This window comes from Molothrus ater, chromosome 1, assembly GCF_012460135.2.
Source record: "Molothrus ater isolate BHLD 08-10-18 breed brown headed cowbird chromosome 1, BPBGC_Mater_1.1, whole genome shotgun sequence".
Classification (NCBI taxonomy): domain Eukaryota; kingdom Metazoa; phylum Chordata; class Aves; order Passeriformes; family Icteridae; genus Molothrus; species Molothrus ater.
The window spans coordinates 150,322,451-150,347,067 of NC_050478.2; the positions used below are offsets into that span (position 1 = coordinate 150,322,451).

Sequence of the window (24,617 nt, forward strand, 5' to 3'; positions counted from 1 at the left end):
TATAGTGACCTCATGAATTGTTTGGGGTTTTTTTAATGACATTTACCATTATAACCAAGTCTACAATACAAAACAGCCCATCTTTGCTGCCATTTGATTTCCTCCTTGCTTGAAGGCAGGCAACCTCCGTAGTTTCAGCAGAGAAATTCTTTACCTGGGTCATCAATGCCAAATGATCTGCTGTGTGAGCTGGCCCAGGGAAAGCTCAATCATACTAATGAGGTAATCACTGAGCTCCTAATGAATGGGATTAGTGACTGGGCAAGGATTGTTTGTCCTGGATCCCTTGCTCAAATGCAGCTCGAAGCTCTCAAAATATTTGCTTGCAATCAGCTACGAGTTTGGTTCGTTTCAGCTCTCACTAACTAAATGAAAATTATTTTCATCTCTGCAGGATTTGCCAAATGTGCTGATGGAGGCAGTCTGCAGTTTGTGGTGGAGAGAAAAGGGGAGTTCTAGTTCAGAAGTAAACTCTCTGTAGTAAGGTAAAGCCATAGGTGTCATAATTTCTAATTTCATGCCAGCATGAAGCTTGGCTGGAGAAAAAGAAGAAGAGTGTCACTCTATTCAATAGCTTTTCTTAATAGCAATTAATGAATATTTAATGTAACATATACCAATCCAGTTAGGTAGGTTTTATATTTTTAAAGAAAAGCCACTAGAAACTGTGACTTGTGTTTCTTCTCCAAACCTGACTCTGCTGATATAAGAAGTTTCACAGTTTTGACCCTGAGTGAGCTTAAGCACCTACAAGATTTCTCTGAGCATTTTCTGTGCTCAACCTTTACTGATGAAAGACTGTGTCAGCTCTTTGGAAAAGGAGCATGTAACTGATATCAGTGCAGGTGAGAATCCAGTTTAATATTTGTTATTCATTTCTAAAACTCCACAATACCCAAACCCCCATAACATATAGAGGTAACTTGTTTTTTTCTTTTTTTTTTTTCTTTTTCTGGTAATAAATATTTTTGTCAAAAGATTTTGCTTTTCCCGATGAGTAAAAAATATATAATTTTGTTAAATTCTCTTCAATAATTCCTATGGCATTTTAATTAAAACCGTTTTTGAAATGCTTTATTTACTGGAGGAAAACTGCATTTATAACACATGACACATTTAAAGATGAATATTAATGGCATTTTCAATCATGTTGTCAGGAAAAAACATTATGGATGAAAATGGAACAAACTCACAAACATTGGTTGCATTGAAACCTATTAAATGAAGTTGGAAGCAAGATTTGGCATTTTTCATGAGTTATCTTGCTTGTTGTTTTTTTTTTAAAGGCCACAAAAAAAATTATAATGTTTTGTTTATTTGTCCTGCTCTTTCAGGGACGTTTCTCATGAATAAATATGGTGTTCTGTGCATACAGTGGGATCAAATAACCATCTAATTGATGTGTTGTAAATGGCACATGAAATTGTGGAAGTGCTTAGCTCAGATCCAGCAGAGCAAATTCTAAAGCAGCAGTGCACAGCAGGGGAATCTGAGCTAAATTAATTTTTAAACATACAAAAAGAGTAACAAAAAAAAAAAAAAAGAACCAGACAAACTTCTTGACTTTCACAATTTTAAATGAGCAGAATTGGAGATCAGGAGCATGTTAAAAACACAAACAACAGAGATGAATTAACAGCTACTTGTCTTACAGCACATTGTAGAGCAAATCTGGAGGCAAAGAAATAGAATTCCCCAGATACAGGGGGCATAATTAAAATCTGTAACATAAGGTAAAACACGCCTGTGATGAAGAGGGGGAAAAATAGGCAAAATTATTCACAATGATACCAACACACAGTATAAAACTTAGCTTTTCTTTCATACAATTAGTGCTTGTTGGTTATAGCAGGTTTAACATGACGTGATCAGAAATGCAGACACGGACGTGGGGCTTGAGTGTGCAGTGCCTTGAGAATCCATTCCACTTCCCAGGGTGACCACAGGCTCTGTAAAACCAAGAACAGCTGGTGAGTATTCACAGGACCCCCAGAGAGTTTCTGGTGCAGAGGTGTCACTGATGGAAGGGTGGCTGCTCCCAAAAGGCACAGACAGCAACAAAGCAGATCAAGCTCCAGATCAAGCTCAGGGAAGTGTATTTTCACTGATTCCAGGCTAAGGCAATTGTGGAGCTGAAAGGGATGAGAGGACTGGGACAGATTATCTACAAAGGCTGTGGGCTCCTCATCCCTGGAAATGTTCAAAACCAAGTTGGAATGGGCTGTGAATAACCAGGAAAGATTCCCTGCCCATGGCAGAGAGGTTGGAATGAGATCATCTTTAAGGTCCCTTCCAACCCAAACTTTTCCATGGTTCTGTGACTGAGAATACAGAAAACACCAATTCATCAAGAAAATACAGTATTTAACCTGCTGCAGCAAGGAAAATAGTAAATTTTGTGTTCTCTTCAATGCCGGCAGTTCCCATACCTGGAGAAAAGTGCATTTAGTTTTAAAAATATCATTTTCTGCAAAATGGACAAAGAATACAAGACAGAGCATGGCACTGTGCACTTTGCTGGACAGAATATAGCTGAGAAATTGTATTGTTTCCCATTTTTCCATGACATGAAAAAATGAAAACCTTAGGCACTTCCTCTGACTAGGAACAACTCATTATAACTTGTAGATGTGTAATTAGAGATCAAAAACATGTAGATCTAAACCATAAAATGTTTACACTATTCATGTAGACAAGTTAATGGAATTTTAAAAAAAGTCGATTTTTGATCAAAGAGTCTGTTTCTATTCAATTACTGTAAAAGAAACTTCTTAAGAAAGACATCAGCAGCAGGATAGCACCTCCAAGATCAGCACTTTGCACTTCTGAGGTTACACAGATTGTATTTTTGCACTCACCACCTATGAAACAGCCCGGAGTGTTTGTAAGAAGCATCACTATGAAATATATCAGCAGGCTTTTGTAGTGTTTGTGTTTATTCTACCTCTACTTCCTCAGTGACTGTGTTTGTGTACACATGCAGTCTAAGAAAATCCAGTTAAACTTGTTATCCAGGGTGAGGAAAGGAATGAAAAACTGGATTGTCATTATTATTACTGAAGGCATAACTGATAACAACTTCTTTTCTTTTTTCTAGCTCTTTTTAATACAGGTGAAAGCCTCAGAAACACTGTATTAATTATGCTTTACTGCAAATCAACAAGGTGTTAAAATAGACCACGATCAGACACAAAGCAGCCAAATACAGACACAAACATATTTTCATTTATGCTAATTTCTAAACTGCTCATTATAAGATTGTTCAGATAATATTTTTTAAACCAGATGTCCATTAAACCATTATGTGCTCTGCTGCAGATACAAAGCAGAGATGAGGGTTCCTGCACTGTATTCACATAAACACCTCAGAGAGGCAATAGAAACACTCTAATGGAAGGGTACCCTTCTGAAGATGACATTCATCCCAGCTAACTTAAGGTCTAAGCATCTCCATCTGAGTAGAATGACTTCCAGGCTCCAGGCTCCTATTACAGTAATTACAGATCTAATCAATACAGCCAAAGATTTTTAGGGTTTTTAGGGTGGGGATCATTTGAATAAAGTAATCAACTCCATATTGACCTAAATTTCACTGGCTGGTATTGACTCACATTAACTGCAAAGGGATCTTCAGGATGACTTTCCCAGATGCAGAGAGGTTCACTGTTGACATCTAAATTTAGCTGCACAAATTCAGCAGCCAAAGTCCTTTTAATGTCACAAGAGGAGCTGCTCAAGTCACTCACACAAGTAAAAAAGCCCTGGAAAGGGGACGCGCACCACTAATCATTTAACCTTTCCTTCCACTTGGGAGCTATTCTCACTTTTCTGTTTATTTAATATTTCCCAGCACTTTTAAAAGAGGAAAGGCTCTAAGGTGAACCTTTAAGGTCTCTTCTAACCCAAACCATTTTATGGCATTATAAAATTCTATAATATTTCTGCAGGTGCCAGTCAACAACATTCAGCACCTGTTCAAGTTACAGAACCACAGAATGGTGATTCTGGAGATGAAGCAGGGTGAGCAGGGCTGTGCCCAGTTGGATTTTCAATAGTTCCAAAGCTGGAGTCTCCACAACTCTCAGCAACCCATTTCCTCATTTGGTCAATCTTACATCAAGAAAAAAAAAATGTTTTCATATGCTCAAAAACATTTTTCATTTTTTTCACATGGTGATCACTGCCTTTTGTCCTAACAGCAGAAACCACTGAGAAGAGCCTGCTTCTACCCTCTTTATCCCCCTGTCTCAGGTATTTATAGATGGGAAAGGTCCTCCACAGCCTTCCCTTCCCCAGGCTGCAGTCCCAGCTCTGTCAGCCTCTCCTCATGTCAGAGAGCTCCTGTTGCAGGCACACACATGCCTTTGTCCAGGAGAAAAAGAACACAGATCCTCTGGAGCTTGCACAGAATTCTCCAAGCACTGGGATGAAGAGCACCATGGGTTGGACATGAAACTAAACCCTATGTCCAGCACAGGTCATTGCTCTTAGCAGCCTCTGCAGCTGCTGGAGATTCTGAATTTTGATTTGCAGGCAGGGAAAATATTTATTTAAATTTAAATATTTAAAATGCAAAAGCCATTTGGATAAGAAATAGGTAATCTAGAGGCATGGAGTGCAACAAGAGAGATTCTCCAGACACAAACTGGCTAAAAGATATTGTGGGCCAAAAGCCCAACAGACTTCATATACCTTTCAGGTTTTCTTGAGGATAAAAATGAATTTAAGTTATTGAGAGAGAGTTTGTAATACTCTTAGGTTTTGATTAAAGATGGTTTTTTACTTTTTGGGTAGTAATAATTATGCTGAGTTTAGCAGTTCTACTCATGGACTATGCAGTCTTATCTTAGTTGCCATATAAATAGAGAACTAAATAACAATCTTTAGAAAGAAATAAATTAAAATTATGCTGGATTATAGGTTTCCTAGGTTTTCTTTAATGTCTTGGGAACTTTACTGGTATAAACGTGTCTGTCTTGAGGCTTTGTCTGTCTATATTTCTGTGATTATTTTCATAATCATTAAAAGGAAACAGATAAATTTATCTTGATTTTTTTTTTCATGAATAAAGAGAGAGGGCAAATAAAAAAAGGACTCTGCTGCTATCAGGGTGCTAAATTTATGCTTCTATAAGCTGACAGATCTCTTCACTGAGAAATGCAATAGCAGACTGTAAAGAGCTGCTCCAGGCATGTGGTAGCTCTGAGCTGCTACAAGAACCTGAGGTAAGGATCCCTCCTCATTAGCTCAGAGAAGAATCTTTCCCCTCTTTGAGGTTTTCAGTGTAGACTCTGCTCATTTATTTAGTCTGGGTTGTTCTGGCTATGAATTAAAGAGGTGGTCTCATGGGAAGATAAATTATTCAGAGTAATAAATAATAATTTGTCTGTACCTGCTGTTGTTCCAAATCAAGTGAGATCTCTGTCTGGGCAAGTATGAGGATGTGTATCACACTGTGTAAATAAGCTGTGATAATATAACCTTTGACATTTGCAAATTTATATATGGATTTAAGACTTTCTCATAGACACAAATCTCAAAGGACTTCTCTGTTGGAGGTCTCATCTAGATAAATCATAGTCCATTATTAATAGTAGGTGACCATTATATATGCAGAGATTTTGGGTGGTTGAAAGTTTCTTTAAAAGTGTGAAACAATGGCAATCATTAGAAGCTGATTGAGATGATTGAAGGTGGCCCATGAAATTCCCAAGTGGAATTCTGCCTCAGTGAAAGGGGAGAGATGACCCAAATCTCGTTGAAGTCCATACTAACACTCACTGACTTTATCCAGCCCATAGGAAAGGTCTTGCAGCTGCTCTGCAAAGTCACAGAATGAACAGCTGGATTTTGGTGGTGAGCACTGAAAACATGGACATGAAAATAGCTCTTCAGAGTTATTTAAAGGTCCTTCCCAACATGTCAGACTCAGGCAGGGAGGAAGCCTGTGCCAGTGCTGGACCCTCAGCACAGGTGTCTCGAGTTGCAGCCCATAGAAAGGAAATGTTATGCCCTTGACTTGATCTTGCCATTTTTTGTTTAATTCAATTTTGTTTTCTCTTATTTTGATTTTGATTTTTAGTGTTTTGATGAACCTGTTTCCAAGGCACTACTGGCTTTTGATATTTTCAAACTGAAACCTTCCCATATGCAAATTTACACTAATTAAATCCATGTCACAACACACTTTATCTGCTTTCCTCTGAAACTGCTGCATACTTTATAGTTTCAGATGCACATTGCAAAGTAGTTTACAAATATCACAAAGCTGAAATCCTGTGACATCATCTCATTCATGATGTGAATGTAGAACCTAAATTAATCTGTGAGGCTGACAGTGGAGACAGCATTTTATAACATGAGGATCTAAATTGTCTATTTCTGAAACCCCTAAGAGAGTATAAAAGGGAAAGCAGGAAATCTATGGTTGTTTACATTTTTTCTGGCTCTAGTTCCTTGTAGCTGCTGATATTGTGATTTTCATTTCCTGACAATATGGTAAATATACTTTGTTTCTGTGTTTAGGATACAATAGATCACCAGCTGTGGACATCAACATCAAATTTATCCTAAGTCAGATAACCTTACTCTGCAGTTGGGGTGCAATTCATGGCTTAACTCATTTGAAATTAATCTCTTCCATCTGTGGTGGCAGGGAATGGCCTCTGAAAACCCTTCCTGATCACTTTGATGAAGGTTTCAAAATGGGCTTGATATAACAGCTTTATTTTATACATAAATTTTAATGATGTATTTTCAGGATAGAAAATAAAGAAAATACAAGGAAAGGAAGAAAAAGGTCACAATACTAAGAAAACCTGTGGTGTTTCCTGCCTCTTTGAAGCTGAAGTTAATCAGATAGCAGATTAGTCTGAGAATTACATTTCTGACATTGTAAACTTTCCAGGCCTTTAGCTGGGCCTTTTTTTAAGTGTAGTACACAATGATGAGATTTTGCCTTCAGTAAAGACTGTTGTTTCATCAGTTAAAGTTCATCTCTTTAAAGAATCCTTCCCACTAATTTTCTAGGGAAGCAAATGATGTCCACTTTTCATTACAGAATTTCTTCAGTGCACGACTGCCCCACAGCAGGAAAGCTGCTGCTCTTATTCAGCCACTCTGGTCATTTCTGCTTATACTGGAGTTCTAACAGCAGCTTCTTAAAATAGGACAGACCTAATAACCCAAGAGTCTTCTGTCAGAAAAAAAATGAGATGGCAGGGTGATGATATACCCCGTGCAATATGGCTTAATATTCACTTACACTTTTATTTCCCCTGTGCTTTCTCTTATTTGCATCAATGGTTCCCAGAAGCCACCTTTGATTCAACTTCACTGAAATAATTTCTTTTTCTGCTTAGAAAGATGGCCCAGTAGAAATCCAGGCCCTTTGGAAGTCTAGGGTATTTTTGGCCCTGATATGAAGTTCTTCAAATTTGGCAGCTGCAGCTCATTGTTAAAATAGGAGTTTTGGATAAAGATATTAATGCAAGTGCATGGGTATGTGTCAGGGACCACCACAAGAGCAGATGTGTGTTTGGTGGAGAGTATAGGTTAACCCTAAAGCAAAATTAAAACAAGGAATTAGATGATACTGGGAACAAAATAAAACAAAACCCCAGCAACAAATCCCAAGCCCACAGTCCAGGCACTGTCTGGGGGGTCCAAGAAGGGTGTTGTCTGTCCAAATCAGTTCCTTGGGATTCACTGCACTGAAAGAAATCCCAAATCTTTTCCATCTTCATGTTTACTCATGTTCCCAGTAGGAATTTACCCCTGTGCATTTCAGTCTGACCCCTAAAGATATGTCTTAGCAGTGCACAGTACACGGCAAAGCTTTTAAGAAACGTGCAACTGGTACTCATATAAACAAGCAAAAAAGGTCTGCAGCAGTTCAGAATTTGCACCTGGGAGGCAAAGCTGCAGAAGATGACATAATAATGGCCAGAGATACAATGAGTGATATCACATTTCAGAAGTGAATATTGCTAGCTGAACTTCGGGGATCATGAGAAAATTCATTTCACAAAGGTGGAATGCCCAGAGCCTGGGAGGTGACACGTAATGAATTAGAGTAATTTTGCCCAACCTGTTAAAAACAAATGCTGTTATAGAAGTAGCAGGGCCATTTGCATAAAGATTTTTAAATTACCTGGTGTTGAATATGTGAAACATCGGGTAATGACATTGCAAACTCAGCTCTGATTAAATGGCAAGTGAAGAGCGAATCTCAGCAGCATTGTCTTATCACATTAAAACAAGGGGAAAATCTATTTATGAGTGAGCTGACCTCATTTTTTCTCTCATAGCCTGCTGTGCGTGGTAGAGTTCAGTATGATTGAAAAGTCATTGCATAGTTCTGTAACATGACAATGTTTAATACAAGAAAAAGTTCTTCTTCAACCTCCAGAAACCTTTTTTTTTTTTTGAGTGATGCAGTTGATCTAAGTCCCAGATGCATTTTTTGAGGTTGTGTGAGGTTTAAAATTTGCGTTCTTACAAGCTCTCCCAGAAAGTTCTGAGAGGAAACCTCAGGAGCTACCTGAAGCACAAACTTCATCCCTGTACTATAGCAAGTCAGGAAAGAGAAAGAATCAAACCCACTTAATAATTAGGCCTTGCTTCTTCTCAAGGTCACAAGTCACAGGAGATGCTTCCTCCAAAGAAATGTGCACTCATTTTCTCTTAATATTACTTTTCTTGTAGAAGCATTGTCACCCTGTTTAGCCTGGAGGAAAAGGGGTGACCTTATTGCTTTCTACAACTACCTTAAAGGAAGTAATAGTGAGGTGGATGTCAGTCTCTTCTCCCAGGTAACAAAAGACAGGAGAAGAGGAAATGGTCTCAAGTTGTGCCAGAGAAGATTTAGAGTTGATATTCAGAGGATTTTTTTCATGGAAATGGTGTAAAGCAATGGAGCAGGCTGCCCATGGAAGTGGTAGAGTCACCACCCTGGAAGTGGAAAAAAAAATCGGGGATATGCACCTGAGGATTGGTTCAGTGGTGAACTTGGCGGTGGTGGTGATAGGGGGACAGCTCATCTCAATGACCTTAGAGATCCTTTGGAACCACAACAATTCTATGATTCTATTTCTCAAAAAACCCCCCACCCTTGTAATTTGGGATTTCCTTCACAACATTCCAAATAGCAAACTAAATAAATTTATCTGAAATCATCTTTTTCTGAGGGCTGAAATTCAAAAGAGTGAGGCTCAAGTTACACAGGAGGACTATGACTTTATTTTATTGCCTTGACAAGAAAGTTAAAATTTCCAGCAATGTGTGATCTAAATCAAAGTGACTGAGTGACCAAGAAAATACCATTGGTTGTTCTTCATCCACTTTGCAATTTAAGCTGCAGTAACTTTGCTCAGCTGCAAGATGGTTCTGTGAAAGAGGCCACATCTCTTCTGGTCTGAGTGGCCACTGCCTCTCCCTAGCAGGACAGGGCTCCCTGACTCACATTTGGCAACTCCTGCAGTGTGGAGGGAGGAAGGAGAGAGAAAAGCAGCTTCATGAATATGTGGAATCATTCTGGGAAGCACTCAGGATAATGTAAAAACCAGAGACATAAAACACTGGCCAGCTGAGACACTAAGAGAGATTAGATAGCAGACCTGGCAACTCATCCATTTGCCCCAGTGTGGCAAATCTTGTGTTTTTTTTTGGGAACAAGCAGAGTTACTGGCATTTGACTTTCATCTTGGATTAAGTATCAGGAGGAAAAATGCTGACTTATGTTAAAATGAGTGTGGTTGCAGGACAGATTCAAGGAGATGGATGCTTAAGCACTGGAGTACACAGCCAAGGCTGCCAAGGATGCAAATCTCTCAGTGCCCATCCAGTGCCTCGTTACAGTCCCACCATCCCTGGGAACCTGCCATGGGGAAATACCAGCCTTTCACCTTGCAGCTGCTTTTAACTACAGAGCAAGCAAATCACAGCTGTAAAAGGTGACAGAAACCCTTAAATTCTCATTCACGTGTTACTGGAAATAAACCTTAAAAAAGCCCACAGAAGACACACAAAATGGTTGGCATTAAACTATTCCAGCTAAGGGAGCAGGAACTGTATGCTCCAGTTCTGCTGAAAGGGAGCTGGTGGCAGGATAATGTGGTTTGTGCAGAACTAGGGAAAATGAGAGCTGAAAATGTTCCCTATCAGGAAAGAAAAACACACTTGCATAGCAAGAGTTGCTGTCTCACACACTGATGGGTGCTCTCAGAGCAGCAGCAATGCATATTTAAACACAAGAAGTATCTTCCTCAGATAATTTTTTTTAAAGACTATTTAACTATGAAGGAAACAAAACTGGTTTTAGTCAATGAGGACAGAGATGGAATGGAACAAAACTCAACACTGGAAATAGAACTGCAACTTATAACGTTTTCATTAAGAACAGCACTGGAAATAAATTGCTGCATAGAAAGCTAATTAAAAAAGAACTAATAAATTCTATAGATGTAAATATAATGCATTTTTTTCATCTATCTGGGCTCTAGCTGTTGTTAACTCTGGGTGATGCTGGTTTTACACACATATGCTGGTGTTATTCCCACAGATGGTGCCAGGGCTGAGGCAGAGGATGGAAGGAAGCTTCATGTTTGCTTTGCTTACACTCCAGCAGTCAGTACTGGATTAAGGCAAACCCTAATCCCGTCAGAAAAGAGATATTTTAGTAGACACCAGGGAGACTAATGCAGTTGATCCCTGCTTATGGCAGAAAAATGCACATATGTCAGGGATTTCACTCTGATATTTGCAGATAACCTTGATAAATCTTTTGGACACCTCCTCATTTGGACCTTAGTGGGCTGTTCATAAATAAGGATGAAAACAGCTGAGTTTACTTTCCTTTTGATCTCTTCCACCATTCTTCCAGTGTAGGTGGGTGAAATATCCTGCCTAGTGGATGTTTATTTTACTGCTCCAGATTAGTTAATATGGAATATTATGGATGAGATTCTTTGCATTCAAATTCAAATGTTCCAGATCAACACAAATCACTCTCATTTTTCTTTAGAGAGGAGAGAGGATCTGGCTCAACTTCAATGAATCCATTCAATAGCTGGAAAAAAAAAAATCCATGCCTTAGCCTGAAAGGGAACATCAAGTAACAAGTTCAGGTTTAGTTGTCTAAACTTCAGTGACACTAATATCATCTTTCTTCTTTTTTAATATTCTAATTCTGGACCAAAGATTTCTGTACTACCTTATTCTGTTCCCAGGTTTTTATGGTTTACCTTGTATATTTTTTCTACAAACAAATCTTCAGTGGCCAGATAAATGAGTGTTGCAACCACTAGGATCAGAAAGAAGCCTTTATTCATAATGCGCCCTATACATCCTTCCTTCCTTCCTTCCTTCCTTCCTTCCTTCCTTCCTTCCTTCCTTCCTTCCTTCCTTCCTTCCTTCCTTCCTTCCTTCCTTCCTTCCTTCCTTCCTTCCTTCCTTCCTTCCTTCCTTCCTTCCTTCCTTCCCTTAATGTACACACAAAGAAATGTTCCCATTTTCATATGGAATCCAGATGATCTTCATTTTCTTGGGTAGCATTATTGGAAATAAGCATAAGTATCAACTCTCATGTTAGGTCTTACTGGGACCCATCTAATTAAAGCCTTATAAATTCTTTAGTTACTGCAGGGATACAACTCCCATCTTGTTTTCCCCATAATATTCTTTGTGCACAGAAAAGCAATCCTATCCTCTAATGTGTATGTTCTCCTGCCATACTCACCAAAAAATGAATAAAATAAAACCCACAGGTTGAAGGGAAGAATAGAAAAATATTTCAAAGAAAGATCTCTGAGTTACTGAGCAAGAAACAGTGTCAGAACTCCCTGAGCAGAAAATAATCAGAAGCTTGGACAGTGCCCAGGGAATGTTTTATGTACATAATTTGTTATTATTCTTCCTTGAGTGCCTGTTCATGGGTACTGCTGGAGACAGTGAGGGGTGAAATATTTTGTGCTGGCCAGGCTGGGTGTCCTAAAATCCCCAAAATCAGCGGTGTCAGATTTATCAGGGTGCTGCATCCATTTAACTCCTCCCTCTTGATTATCACTGCTGAGAATAGCAGCACTAAAGGGATTATGCAGAGTTCCAGAAGTATCTCCATTTTCTTTGGGAAAGAAACAGGAGTTTGTTGGGGAGGGAAGGCAATCATGAGTAATCACTGAAGAGTCAGCTATACATTATATATTCTGCACTGTGCCCCTGGTTCCATTTCTGGGAGCAGAAATGATTAGGATTTTACTTACTCCTTAGCATGTAGTGCTATAAGGGATTAAGAGAGAAAAGAAGGGAGATGAAGTATTTAAGGGCTCCAACAGACACAGAGGAAGCATTTGGGTATGAAAAAAAAGCCTTTTTACAGCTCAAGTCTATTAAACAAGAGGCAAAGGAGCAAAAAAAGGGATATCTGTTTTAACAGATCTTGTGTGCTACAGTGACTGAGGTGCTTAAGATAAAAGTGAAAAACTAGTGTAGACAAAATACAAGATAGGAAATTCCTGGCTGTTACTGTGAATCCATGGAATGGATAGAGATTTTTGAGGTTTTTTTTAACGTCTCTGTAGTTGTTTGAAAAGCAGAATAATTTTGGTAGTTGATGCACAGCCTTCTCTGTCCAGCACAACCAAGATCTCCAAGACAATGATATTTAGCAATGAATTTTGGGACTTCCCATGGACTTTTTCAGAGGGCTTTTACTGCACATCAAATTTAACAGGTCTGAACAAAAGCCTACACCTCACATGCACCAAGCAAGTGGAGATTCTTTCCCCTCAGATACTGAACTGTCACAGACATCTTTTATGAAAAATCCTTTCCTTAGTATTTTTTCTCCTGAGAAGCTGAGAGGCCTCAGGAACAAAATGCAAACAATGATTATCTGCTGCTGTGGAATGCAACAGGTGGATCTGTGATTGGTCTCGTGGTTGTTTCTAATTAATGGCCAATCACAGTCAGCTGGCTTGGACTCTCTGTCCAAGACAGAAAGTTTTGTTATCATTCTTTCTGTTTCTATTCTTAGCCAGCCTTCTGATGAAATCCTTCCTTCTATTCTTTTAGTATAATTTTAATATAATATATATCATAAAATAATAAATCAAGCCTTCTGAACCATGGAGTCAGATCCTCGTCTCTTCCCTCATCCTCGGACCCCTGTGAACGCTGTCACACTGAACTTTCCTCTTAACAAGAATAACAGCAACACTGAAAACCCAAGCAATCAAACTAAACAACCAGAGGCATAATACTTATTGTTCTTCAGCTGCAGCTGGCAGCAGCTGGAAGAATCAGAATAAAATATCAGTATCAAAGTACCCCTTGCCAAGTGTTTCTTTAGATGTCTTTTGACTTCTCTGCACTAGGTTCCTAGTTTGGAATTCCTTCTTTGCAGGCGGCAGATTCCTGCAGCACCACACCCCAGCCCATCACTGGAAGTGACACCTCAAACACACAATTCCTCTCTGTATTTCCCCCTCAATAAAGCTGTAGTTCAGCTGCATGTGGAAATAAAGAATTCCCTCCTCCTCTGCAGCAGGTGGAGCCCAGAGCACACCTTTGTGTGCAGCAGCAGCAGCAATGAGGTTGGGAAGATTCATCCACATTTGGGAGACCACTTTGCCTGTTATCCCCACCTCTGAGGATGAAGGAGAAGTGAATCATTATGAGAAGGAGGGGAACACTCATTGAAACATGCCGGGCTGTGATTTAGACCAGCTTCATCGTTGTTCTTTGGTGAGGAGTTGTAAATATTTTAAGGGGAAACAGCGATGCTACTTAAAAAGCACTTACCTAATTAAACCTCAAGTGCAGGAATCTTTATTCTGCAGAGCTGCACTCTGTGATACTCAGCACCTCAGGCTATACCTCAGCCATATGGCACTTTAATAGGCACTAGCAGAGGGAGCCCTTTTTATATTTTAACAGATGGGTGCAAGCTACTGGGGTTGGAGCAGAGGGCAGAATGAAAGGAAATGTAAGGAAAGAGAATAAAGAAAAAGACAAATAAAGAAAAAGACAAAGTTCAAATAATGAATTCTTATTGAACTCTTCTACTTCTGCTTGAAACAGCTTGAGGTCTTGTTTCTTTCCTAGAAGGAGCTTCTGTTGTTTCCAACCCTTTGGACTCAGACTCACTGATCATAAACTATTTCACAGCAGACTTACCGTGTGAGGCATTGTCCTTGCAGCAGAAATACCACTGCTGAATTCAACAAATACTTGCATGAGTTTAGGAGTAGGATTGAAACTTTTGCAGTGTTTCCTCTGTTGTACCTGTGTCCCTGTATATCACAGTCTCAACAAGTTTGGGCTGTATCAGAGAATTACTAGAAGACCTCAGAAGGGGAAGTCAGAGCAGACATGTTGCTGGGGAAACAGAGTAAAGAGAATCCAAGAAAAGAGTGAGAAATGGGAGCCCTATTTGAAAATAACTGATTTATTGAAACATTTAGCTTTCAGATAGGTCCTGATCTTGTGGCCAAGAAGACCAATGGGATCCTGGGATGCATCAGGATGAGCATTGCCATCAGACTGAGGTGGGTGATCCTGCCCCTCTGCTCAGCCCTGCTGAGGCACATCTGGAGTGCTCTGTCCAGCTTTGGGCTCCTCAGGACAAGGGGGGCAATGGAGCTCCTGGAGCAGGTCCAGGGAAGGGTTATAAAGATGATTTGGGACTGGAGCATCTCTGATAAGGAAAGGCTGAGGGAGCTGGGGCTCTTCAGCCTTAAAAAGAGACAACTGAGAGGGGACCTCATCCCTGTCTCCCTGTCTGCAGGGAGGGCTTGTAGAGGGCCCAGGCTCTGCTCTGTGAGACCCAGAAATGGGACAAGAGGAACAGGCAGGAGCTGATCCCACAAAGTTCCACCTGGACATGAGGCAGAACTTCCCTGTCCAGTGACCAAGCCCTGAACAGATTGCCCAGAGAGGCTGTGGAGTCTCCCTCACTGGAGATATTCCAGCACTGTCTGGACACAATCCTGTGCCTGTGCTCTGGGATGGCCCTGCTGGAGCAGGGAGGTGGCACCAGGTGACCCCACTGTGGTCCCTTCCAGCCTGACCCATTCTGTGGTTCTGTGTGATCTGGTGAGTCTGTGGTTTTAACTGCAGCGATTGCATTCAGCAAATAAGACTATCAGCCAAAGGGACCACAGGGCTAAAGGATCATTACTCCATTTCCATTGTGGTTGTTACATGGTTTAATGTTTCCCAAATCTGCCATTTCATAGTTTTGTTGCCTCATCCAAAACATTGTGTGATTCCTGTCTCACCTTCCTGTCTTTCCTTGACTTTACTTCCATAAATACCATTCCTTCCATCCATGCATTTTCTTTCCGCTTCACAGGGTAAAGTTTAATTTGTCCCAAAAGGCCTGTGGCAGGTTTTTACCCTCTGGGGCTTGCTAGGGACCCCATTCTAGGGAGCCCTGATGCAGAGTGGCTGCATCATTCAGTGTAGCACTGCAGATAATTCTGCCTGCTGATATTCCTGCACCAATTCTGGGACTGCATCACCCAGGGTTAAGCACCTGCAGCAGCTCAGTTTTCCTTCTGCAAGGGTACACAACATGCAAAATATTTAATGTGTGCTCTTGATAAAACACTCTGTGTATTACCTTGTTCTACAAAAACTGTGAATCCATTAAACATATTAAATATTTATTTAATCAGTGACTTTCCTCTATTTGTTCTATCTCCCAGTGTCCATTAGTGTATCATAAAAAACAATGTTCTGTGAATGTGTTCTCAGAGCATTAATTCCTTTATTGAGAAAATCTCTTGTTATTTTAATCCTCCATCTGAATTCCTTATGAAGAAAATTATAATTAATGTAGAGTTTTTATTTTCATTATTATTCATCACTCTCTGCAATAGCTCAGTATTTTTAAAAGGCAGAACTGGCTGTTTCCAACAAAGCATAGATTTCATATTGGATTTCTACAGAATTTTAACTGCAAGGAATAATAAATGGAAATGTGTTAAAATGTTTATGTGTATTTCAAATTGTATTTCCCAAACTATCTGTAGATCTATGTCAGATTTGAATGTCTGTGTGAGAAAATTAGATCTACTTGTGGCTGTACCATTGGAAGTTTTTTGATGAACCTAGCAGGTCATGCCAGCCATGACATCAAATTTTATTCTTAGAACATTATCAGTTCTTATATTAAATTTTCCTTTTATTTAACACACTTGAGATTTTGACTGGAATTACCTTGTTTATATGTTTAGAGGGTTTTTTTTTTTCTTTCTTCCTGTGTGGCCAGGCCTGTTTTGGTCAGGTTTTACCCAGTAATTGAGAAGTAATTGAGATGGATCAGCTGTACACAGGGATGGGATATTCTAGCAATGCACCTACTTGTTTTTATACTTGTTTTTATTTTTTTTTTTTTTGGGGGGGGAGGGAATTTTTTTTAAACTTTTCTAGCTAATCCAACACTGCAAATTGAAAGGAAGAAGCTCTTCCAAGTTGAAAGTGAGAAAACAGCCATGATGAACCCTCTGTTAGGAAACTGGAAAGGGTTGCACCGTCTTTGGGAAGTTGGTTGTAAAACTGCTGCAAACACACTGGGTCTGGTTCTCACATTAGAAACATTTTATGCTTAATGTAATTCAGTTTATGGCCCCAGTGCACTGCAAGAATGGTGTAAATTGGTGTTAAAGTTAATGAGAATTAGGCCTAGGGAGTCTAATATTTGCTTTCTACAGTGTTTGAAATTACTTCTGTTGTTTTATAGCAATGTTTAAAAGTCAGCACAGAGACATTATAAATAAAAGAACTTGGGTCACATCCATCCATCCATCCATCCATCCATCCATCCATCCATCCATCCATCCATCCATCCATCCAAGGGAAATGCACTGCAACATTTGATACAGAGCCTAAGCCTTGATTTAATTACAAGTAGGATTAATTTGGCCTTTTAAATGTAGATGTGGATACAGTACTTTCTATAAATCCATGTCTTTCAATCATTTAAAACCGTCAACATTTTATTCAAAGGTAAAAGTTTTCATGAGCCTCATTTCACACTTCTTCTGTGAGTAAAAAATGATGCAAGGATAACAATGATAAATGTAAATAGTGTACCATGAATAAGTTTCAAAATGCTGACAGAAAATATTTGCCCTTGCATGAAATAAATGCTTTGGGAAAACAGAAACAGAGATTTCCTTTACCTCCAAATGTAATAACCTTTTAATGACTTGGGAGCCATCTGATTGTTTGTTATGAAACTCACTGTTTCTGCTTATGTAGGGATTTTGTTTATTATTATGGTAGTATTTGTCTTTCTCTATTCAAAATTGGTTGGTGCCCAAAGGAAAGCATTAAAAAAGAATTCACAAATTTTTGATATTTCATCATTTCAGTTATATTTTAGCAAATATTCAGATCTCTGAGGTACTCTCAGAGCTGTGTTTTGCAGTGGTGTTATATTTCTATGAGGCAAGAGAGAAATATCCCAGAAATCCAAGAATACAAATGCATCAAGACTGTTCTTTTTAGGAGGAAAAATCTGTATGACTACAAAAAAGCAATTGCAATCCATGTGGATACTCTGCATTTTCTCACTAAAAATGATATTTTTTTATATATATACTCTTCACATAAACCTAAGTTCTCTTATGTGTTGAAATTTCATAGATATTCATGGTTTGTGTTTCTATGGTATAGAAATACTGTTGAAGAAACATTTTTTACATAGACTATTTAAATTTGGGATAACTGAAAATGTGAGAAAATATGTCTCATGGGAATCTCTGCAAACCTCATTGACAAAATTATATGCTCCAGGCTTGAGGTTTCTTCTGGGTAATTAAAAAAGGACACATAGGAATCCCAAATCCAGTAAAGAAAAGGTCAAATATCACATCCAAAATACTTTGAAGTATAGTCAGAAAACCATACAAAGGCTTTAATATAATCCTTTAACATACAACAGTGTTTTGGAAACTCGAGGAATTCTGACTCACTACTCACAGAGTTTGAAATCAAAACACACATAAATATAATTTGTAGCTCAGGCTATTTTTTTTTTTTGGGGGGGGGTAGTCATTACAGAGGATGTCTTAATAAAGGACTTGAAGATGAATGGGGAAATAGATTTCCTTCCCTCTCCTTATGCAGGGATTGAGAAGGCAGAAATGCCAGGGTACACTTACTGCCTTGAAAAACAAAGGCTGACAATTAACATTTCTGTTTAGAAGTTGGTGTAATTTTCTCCCCTCCAGTATGCACTAATTAGCTCTGGAAATGCAAAACACGTTTGTGTAATTTTGTGGATTCTCATTTTCTAAACTTTGCAATCAGGAGGACAGAAATTCCTATTAATGCCAATCTTTTTGCTTAATGCTTTTCTCTTTGGATTCTTATTTGTTTGTTTGCTTGTTTTGTTTTAAAGGACTGCCAGTGAAAGATCTACACTTTGTAGAATCTGTTTCTTGAGTGAATAGAGGGATTTCCAAACTCTATAAAATCACACTTCTTAATGTAAAGGAAGAGAGAAAAAAGGACAGTTTGCTGAAGCAAATTATCCCTTGAAAAATTCAGAACCACATGGGCTACCCTCAACATCAGAAGAACATCACATTTCAACATAACCATAAAAAATTCTAGAAAAAAACCCCTAAATATTCCATCACCAGCACACCCATCTCCTCCTGCCTTATGCCATTTCCCTTCTCCTATTTGCATTTAAAAGTCTTCTACTGCAGTTCCTTCATATCATATTTGGGGATGAGACCTCAGAAGAGATGGCTTGAAAGGAAAACCTCTGTCACAGCCCCTGGTGTCACAATGGTAGCAGTGCCTTTGTGGAAATGACAGCTCATTTGAGGGGACAGTCCTGGCTCTGCTACTTTCTCTTGCTTTCTAGCCCTGCTCACACTGTGCCATGAAGCCTTGAACCTTTGCATTTTTCTGCTCATGGACTCTAAATATGAACTATGTTCACAGAATAAGAGAATCAGAATGGTTTGTGTTGGAAGGGACCTTAAGGCTCATCTCATTCCACCCCCTGCCATGGGCAGGGACACCTTCCACCATCCCAGGTTGCTCCAAGCCCCATCCAACCTGGCCTTGGACACTTTCAGGGATGGGGCAGCCACAGCTCACCACCCTCTGAATAAAAAAAAATTTTCCCTTATTTAATCCAAACCTACTGTCTCTCAAACACAAGTTCTAAAATTTTGAAACCACATGGTCTACAAATTATACAAGCCATGTCCAAACATAAATGAAAACTCACTGGGAAGTTGGGCTCTTGCCTTATCTCTGAGGAATAGAACTCCCTTTCTTTCTACTCTTGCTTTTGGGATGGGCAACAAAATGCAGAAGGACCTCATGAAGCCTGAAGAGACAAACTGGAAAGTCCAAGTCTCACTAAAGTGTTATACAATATGGAGCACTTAGAATTATCAAAAAAGCTTCAGTGATGTTCTGCCAAGAGGTACTGACCCCAAAATTGATTTAGGATCATGAACTATCTCAAGTTGGAAGGGACCCATATTAAAACTAATCCATCTGACTCAAAGATTTGTCCACACCTTTCTTGAACTCTGACAGACTTGGTGCCAGGACCACCACCCTGCTGAGTCCAGCAACTGACCTCCCTCCTAGTGAACAATCTGGAAATGTCTTTTATCCTAATGGAAAACCTTCAAATCCTGCTGGGTGAAGATGTGGTGTGACTCACTGGGTTTCCTTAAAGGCTATAAATAAATGCAAATTGTGGGGTGCTTTCCTCTTCTTTTCATAAAACATTTCGAAGGCGGAGAGAACAGACAGTCTAATTTTCTGTTTTAACAGTGGTTTGTTATGTATGAAGTCATTAGGAACAATTAAGTGATAATGCTGAACATTTTAATAATGGAATTAGAAACCTGAGAAAGTACAGGAAATGTATAATCTATGTAATTTGGGTCCCAATTCACCCAGTTCTGCTGCTGCTACTGCTCTGTGTAGTTTCATCACAGCAGACTGTGCTCTCTGTGACCTCCACCTTGGCACAGCGTGGAAGACTTTGGAATTCAACTCCCTTTGTGGGAATAAATAAAAACTCCTTGGATTTTAACATTAAATCCAGTTGGTAATGGGCTGGATTTAGTTTGTGTTCAGAGAAGAAAGTCACATTTTTTTTCAAAATCTCACACCCCAAAAAAAAAAAATCAAGAGAAAGGAGAGAAAAAAAACCATTTTTTACAGCTTGAATTGAAACTTTTTGGGATAACTCATTCAAATTCCCTTTTGACTATTGAGACAGAAATCTTGTAAAGATGGAAAAACTGTGTCACAAAATTACTATCTTTTTTATCCCTATTCTGGTAGCTGCAGATACTTTAGCTTTAGGTACTTTGTCACCTAAAGCACCAAGTGCAGACCTGAGCAAGCTTCCCAAAAAATATGAAAGACTCAGGATTGCAGGCACTGTGATCAGCCTTAGTGGAGCACAGGACAGGGATCTCTGGGTTGTTTTAGATCTTTTAGAAGATGCACATAAGTTCAGCTTTTTCTGGAAAAAAAAAAAAAAAAAAGGAGTTCATTTCTTGTGTCCACAGCATCACTCAGTCCTTCTGGCACCAAACACCAACCAGCTGCAAAGTTCATTAAAAAACAATCTTCTGTCATGAATGCTTACATCAACACCCATGCTGAAGCCAGTCAGCAATGGGACTTTTTTCTTTTTTCCTATTTTGTTTTTTTAAGCAAAACAACAACAACAAAAGAAGTCAGAAATTTAGTCGGATGAATATTTCATCGCCCAGTTTACTTCTCCACTTTGAACACAAATTGATGTTTCAGCAGGACTACAAGGCAGGCAGCCACCTACAGAACTTCCCCAGGCAGAATTATATGTACTTTTTGAAGTTAAACAGAAATAAGACAGTGACAATTTTTTCCGTTTTGTTCCCCTAATTGCCAGACAAAGTGCAATTTTCTGTTCTTTCCATCAACCAGATGCCCTTGTCATCCACCATCGAGCTACAGTAATGGAACTTGACGTCCTCCTTGTTGTTTCTCACTGCATTTGTGTGACTCACTGCTCAAAATAAAAATGTACTAAGAATACCAAAAGTTGTTGTCATAGAAAAGTTATGAAATTCCTTTCATCTAATTGCTTTCAGCTGTTTTTTTTGGTTTTTTTTTCTGCAGGGCTGGGGCTTTTGAAGTTGTCTTGATATGCTGTGAGCACTCAGCCATGGGGCTATGTACCAGCCAACACATCAGTTTTCAGCAGAAATCTTGCTAAAGGTAAGGTTTTCCAAGGTACTGTGGCACCTAAAGCACCAAGTGCAGACCTGACCAAACTTCCAAAAAATATGAAAGATTCAGGATTTCTTTTGAATACTTTACTCAGTTGAAAAGCTGTCCAGAAATTACAAATGGCCACAAATTACCCCAGAGCACTACAAATCAGCTGAAGTTGTGGTGCTCACCACTCAAGGCATTGGAGCATCACAAAAGGTTAAAAAGAAAGGAAGGAATTGTGCCATTGGTTCTTGAAGCCAGGACACACAGGTGAGTGTAAGCAGGAGGAAATTCCTGCAATTTGTTAAGAATTAAGAAGGCAAATCAGCCATTCCATGACTTCTTTGCAGCTCCACATCAGTAAAAACCTCAGATCAACTTTTATTTGTGAGCCAAATCCAAGAATGAGAGAAAAGTTTCACTTGGAAAGATAATGACATGCTAAAAAATGGAATGGAATGGAATGGAATGGAATGGAATGGAATGGAATAGAATAGAATAGAATAGAATAGAATAGAATAGAATAGAATAGAATAGAATAGAATAGAATAGAATAGAATAGTTCAATAGGAATGAGCCCACAATGACCATCCAGCCCAAGGGATTTGTTTTAAAGTTCAGATCACTTTTCTTTACAAAAAAAGTAGACGCACAAAAGTCAACAAGGAAGGACAACAAGTACTGAAACAAAACTGAGGGACTGACTCATGGGAAGAAACATTAAAATTTAATGTAGTTAACTTGCCTTAGTGATTTTGGAATATGGTGAGAATTTGTAACAATGGAAAATGTAAAATTTGAAATGGCAGGACAAACATTTAGAGTCCAAATGAGAATGAGGTGAAGATATGGTGAGAATGACTGGTAAGAGGAAAATATTCTCCCAAACAAGAGGAAAAGATTGGGAGGTTTATTATGCAAATGCAATGACATAGTAATGTAGTTAAAAGCATGCAAAATAATCACATTTTACCAAAGTCGATTTATAACTCAGACTTGGTCCAGAATTATATAGAATTATGGAGTAGGAGTAAATTGAAAAGCTGTATTCCAAATGACTGACAAATCCCACATATAAATTCACATCTGGACTGTGAAACCCACTGCACTGCCCTGTGATGCATTTCAGGTTTTAGTAGAGTAGTTCCTAGAGGTGTGGATAATAATGCTATCAAAATTCATCCTAAAATACTTTTAAAAATTGAGAGGATATCATACTTTCACTATTAATTGTTTTAAACCCCTACTTTGGGAATTAGAAATTAGTATGAAAGTACAGTTTGGCCAAGATGAGAGAGGAAGTATTTTCATCTATCTAAAGTAATCTTCATTTTATTCCAAATATCTGCATCACAGCTCAGGGATGCTCCTCTCCTGTGATTCCAACCTAACTGAAGCCAAGGAGGTTATGGGCTGAAGAGTAAGAGCATTAGCAAATCAATAACGTTCTAGGAAGAGGGGAGAGGTGAAAGTCCTGAAGTGGGATACATTTACAACAAAACCAGACAAATTACTTCACCACAGCACCTCAGCCAGACAGGAACCTCTCTCCACAGCATCCCAACTGCACTGTGGCAGCACAATGGCCTTAAAGATAATTTTACACCTTCAGGTCTTGAGAAGTTTGTATATATTCTTATTTTAAATTATTATTTTTCTTTATTCACCCTTATACCTGGCTCTCACAAGATTTGATGCAGGCATGAGCAATTCAGAAATTACATAAAATCATTCTAAACCAGAATGGGAGTCACAGCGCAAGGAAAAGCTACAAATTCAACTATTTTAATGATCAAAGGAGTTTGAAAAGGCAAAATTCTTAAACCTAGAAATAATAACCTCTGTTTCAACAGAGGCCAGAAGAACTCTGCCACACTCCTGCTCTCACAACCAATGTCTCACTCCAGGTACAGTGAGCTGTTAATAAAACTTCGCTTGAGTTAGGGAATTACATACACAAGCTTTCATCCCAGGGGAATTTTGTTGTCTTTTGGGTATGAGATGATGAATGTAAAACAGAGTTTAAGACTCCTTACAGGCATTTTGAGCCACAAGGAGTTCAAATGGCTCACCAAGAGCTGTAAGATGAGCAGATGACAGAATTCACTTTTCATCACGGAAGTGGATAATATAAAGCTCAAAATTCTACTGCAACAGCTGTTGAAGACAGTGACCCATGTGCTTTAGTACCATTTGTTTTGCATGTATTTATCCTATAATTAGACAGCACAGTGTTCCCACCTTTCTATGCTGCAGTCGCCTACATTTATTTCAAGCTTTAATTTCCGCTCCCCAAGGATTTATCTCCATTGTCACACAGTTTATCGTGGATGTTCCATCACTGGTTATCTCTGAACAGCAGTAGGAAAGAATTGGCTTTGTCAAAATCCTGTGTTTTTTGGGTTTTTTTTTTCCCTACTCCTTTTTCTCTCTGTTTTGCTGACTTCTTTTTTTTTTATTATTATTATTCTCTTCTTCTCTTCTTCTCCCAAGTTTGCAATGTGCAAGTGTATCCATTGCTGGAAATAACCTTAGCTTTAATAGCCTCATTGATGAGGCCATAAGGGGGCACATAACCATTTAAATGAGCTTACCCAGAATGACTCGCTGCCAGAAATGCTTGAAACATCCTGTGCATCTCTGACTCCCTTTCAATGAGGGTCATTTTTTGCTTGCTGATTACCACAGATCACCTCATACAGAGATGCAAACTCAGTAAACTGATTAAACTTTGCTCTTTTTTATCCACAGCCCTAAAATATTCTTCAGATGCCTTGCTGAGAAATTATAATGTAGCCATTTTTCAAACAGGGGACTGATACTGGCAGTGGCACCCAGAATATTGCTTTGGTCATTCATGTGAAAAATAGATACAGGGCTGGATTTGCCTGTGTTTACTATAAGCATAACGATGTTCACTTCTAAATTCTTCAGAAATTTAAAATTCTTTAGAAATGTTGCCTGCATGATCCATACAGTTGATCCTGTCTTCATCCCACAAGCTCTCAGGAAGTGCAGGCAAAGGCAATACCTCTTCCACGCCTCCCTTGACTTTCACAGGGAAACAACCACCCAAAGACTTGGGTATCTCTGCAAGACTTCTGGGAATGCACATCTGCTGGTAAGACCTGTGGTGAGCGTACAGGCTGCCTATAGCTCATCTCTCAGAATAAAACAGGCTGTAAGTGGGAGTAATTCAGCATCCAAACGTCACCAATCACTTTTGACAAAAACATCTCCGCACTTTGGGTCCTCATTCATAAAATCTGATCAAAAAAGGGTGATCCTACATAAAAGGGGTGCTCTTGATATGCAGTGGTTAAGTGAGACATGGATGCTCCCAAAGAAGAGATTAACTTTAC

The 24,617-nt window shown here is 39.0% G+C and overlaps 1 protein-coding gene across 4 annotated transcripts in view; it reads right to left on the reverse strand.

Annotated features, from left to right (window-relative positions):
* Positions 1-1,022: 1,022 nt before the first annotated feature.
* Positions 1,023-24,617, reverse strand: part of TSNARE1 (t-SNARE domain containing 1) — a 461,286-nt gene continuing 437,691 nt past the window's right edge. For all 4 annotated transcript variants that reach the window (XM_036400134.2, XM_036400166.2, XM_036400142.2 and 1 more), the window contains exon 14: positions 1,023-1,949. The gene's annotated coding sequence lies outside the window, so the exon portion shown is untranslated. The remainder of the gene's footprint in view (positions 1,950-24,617) is intronic.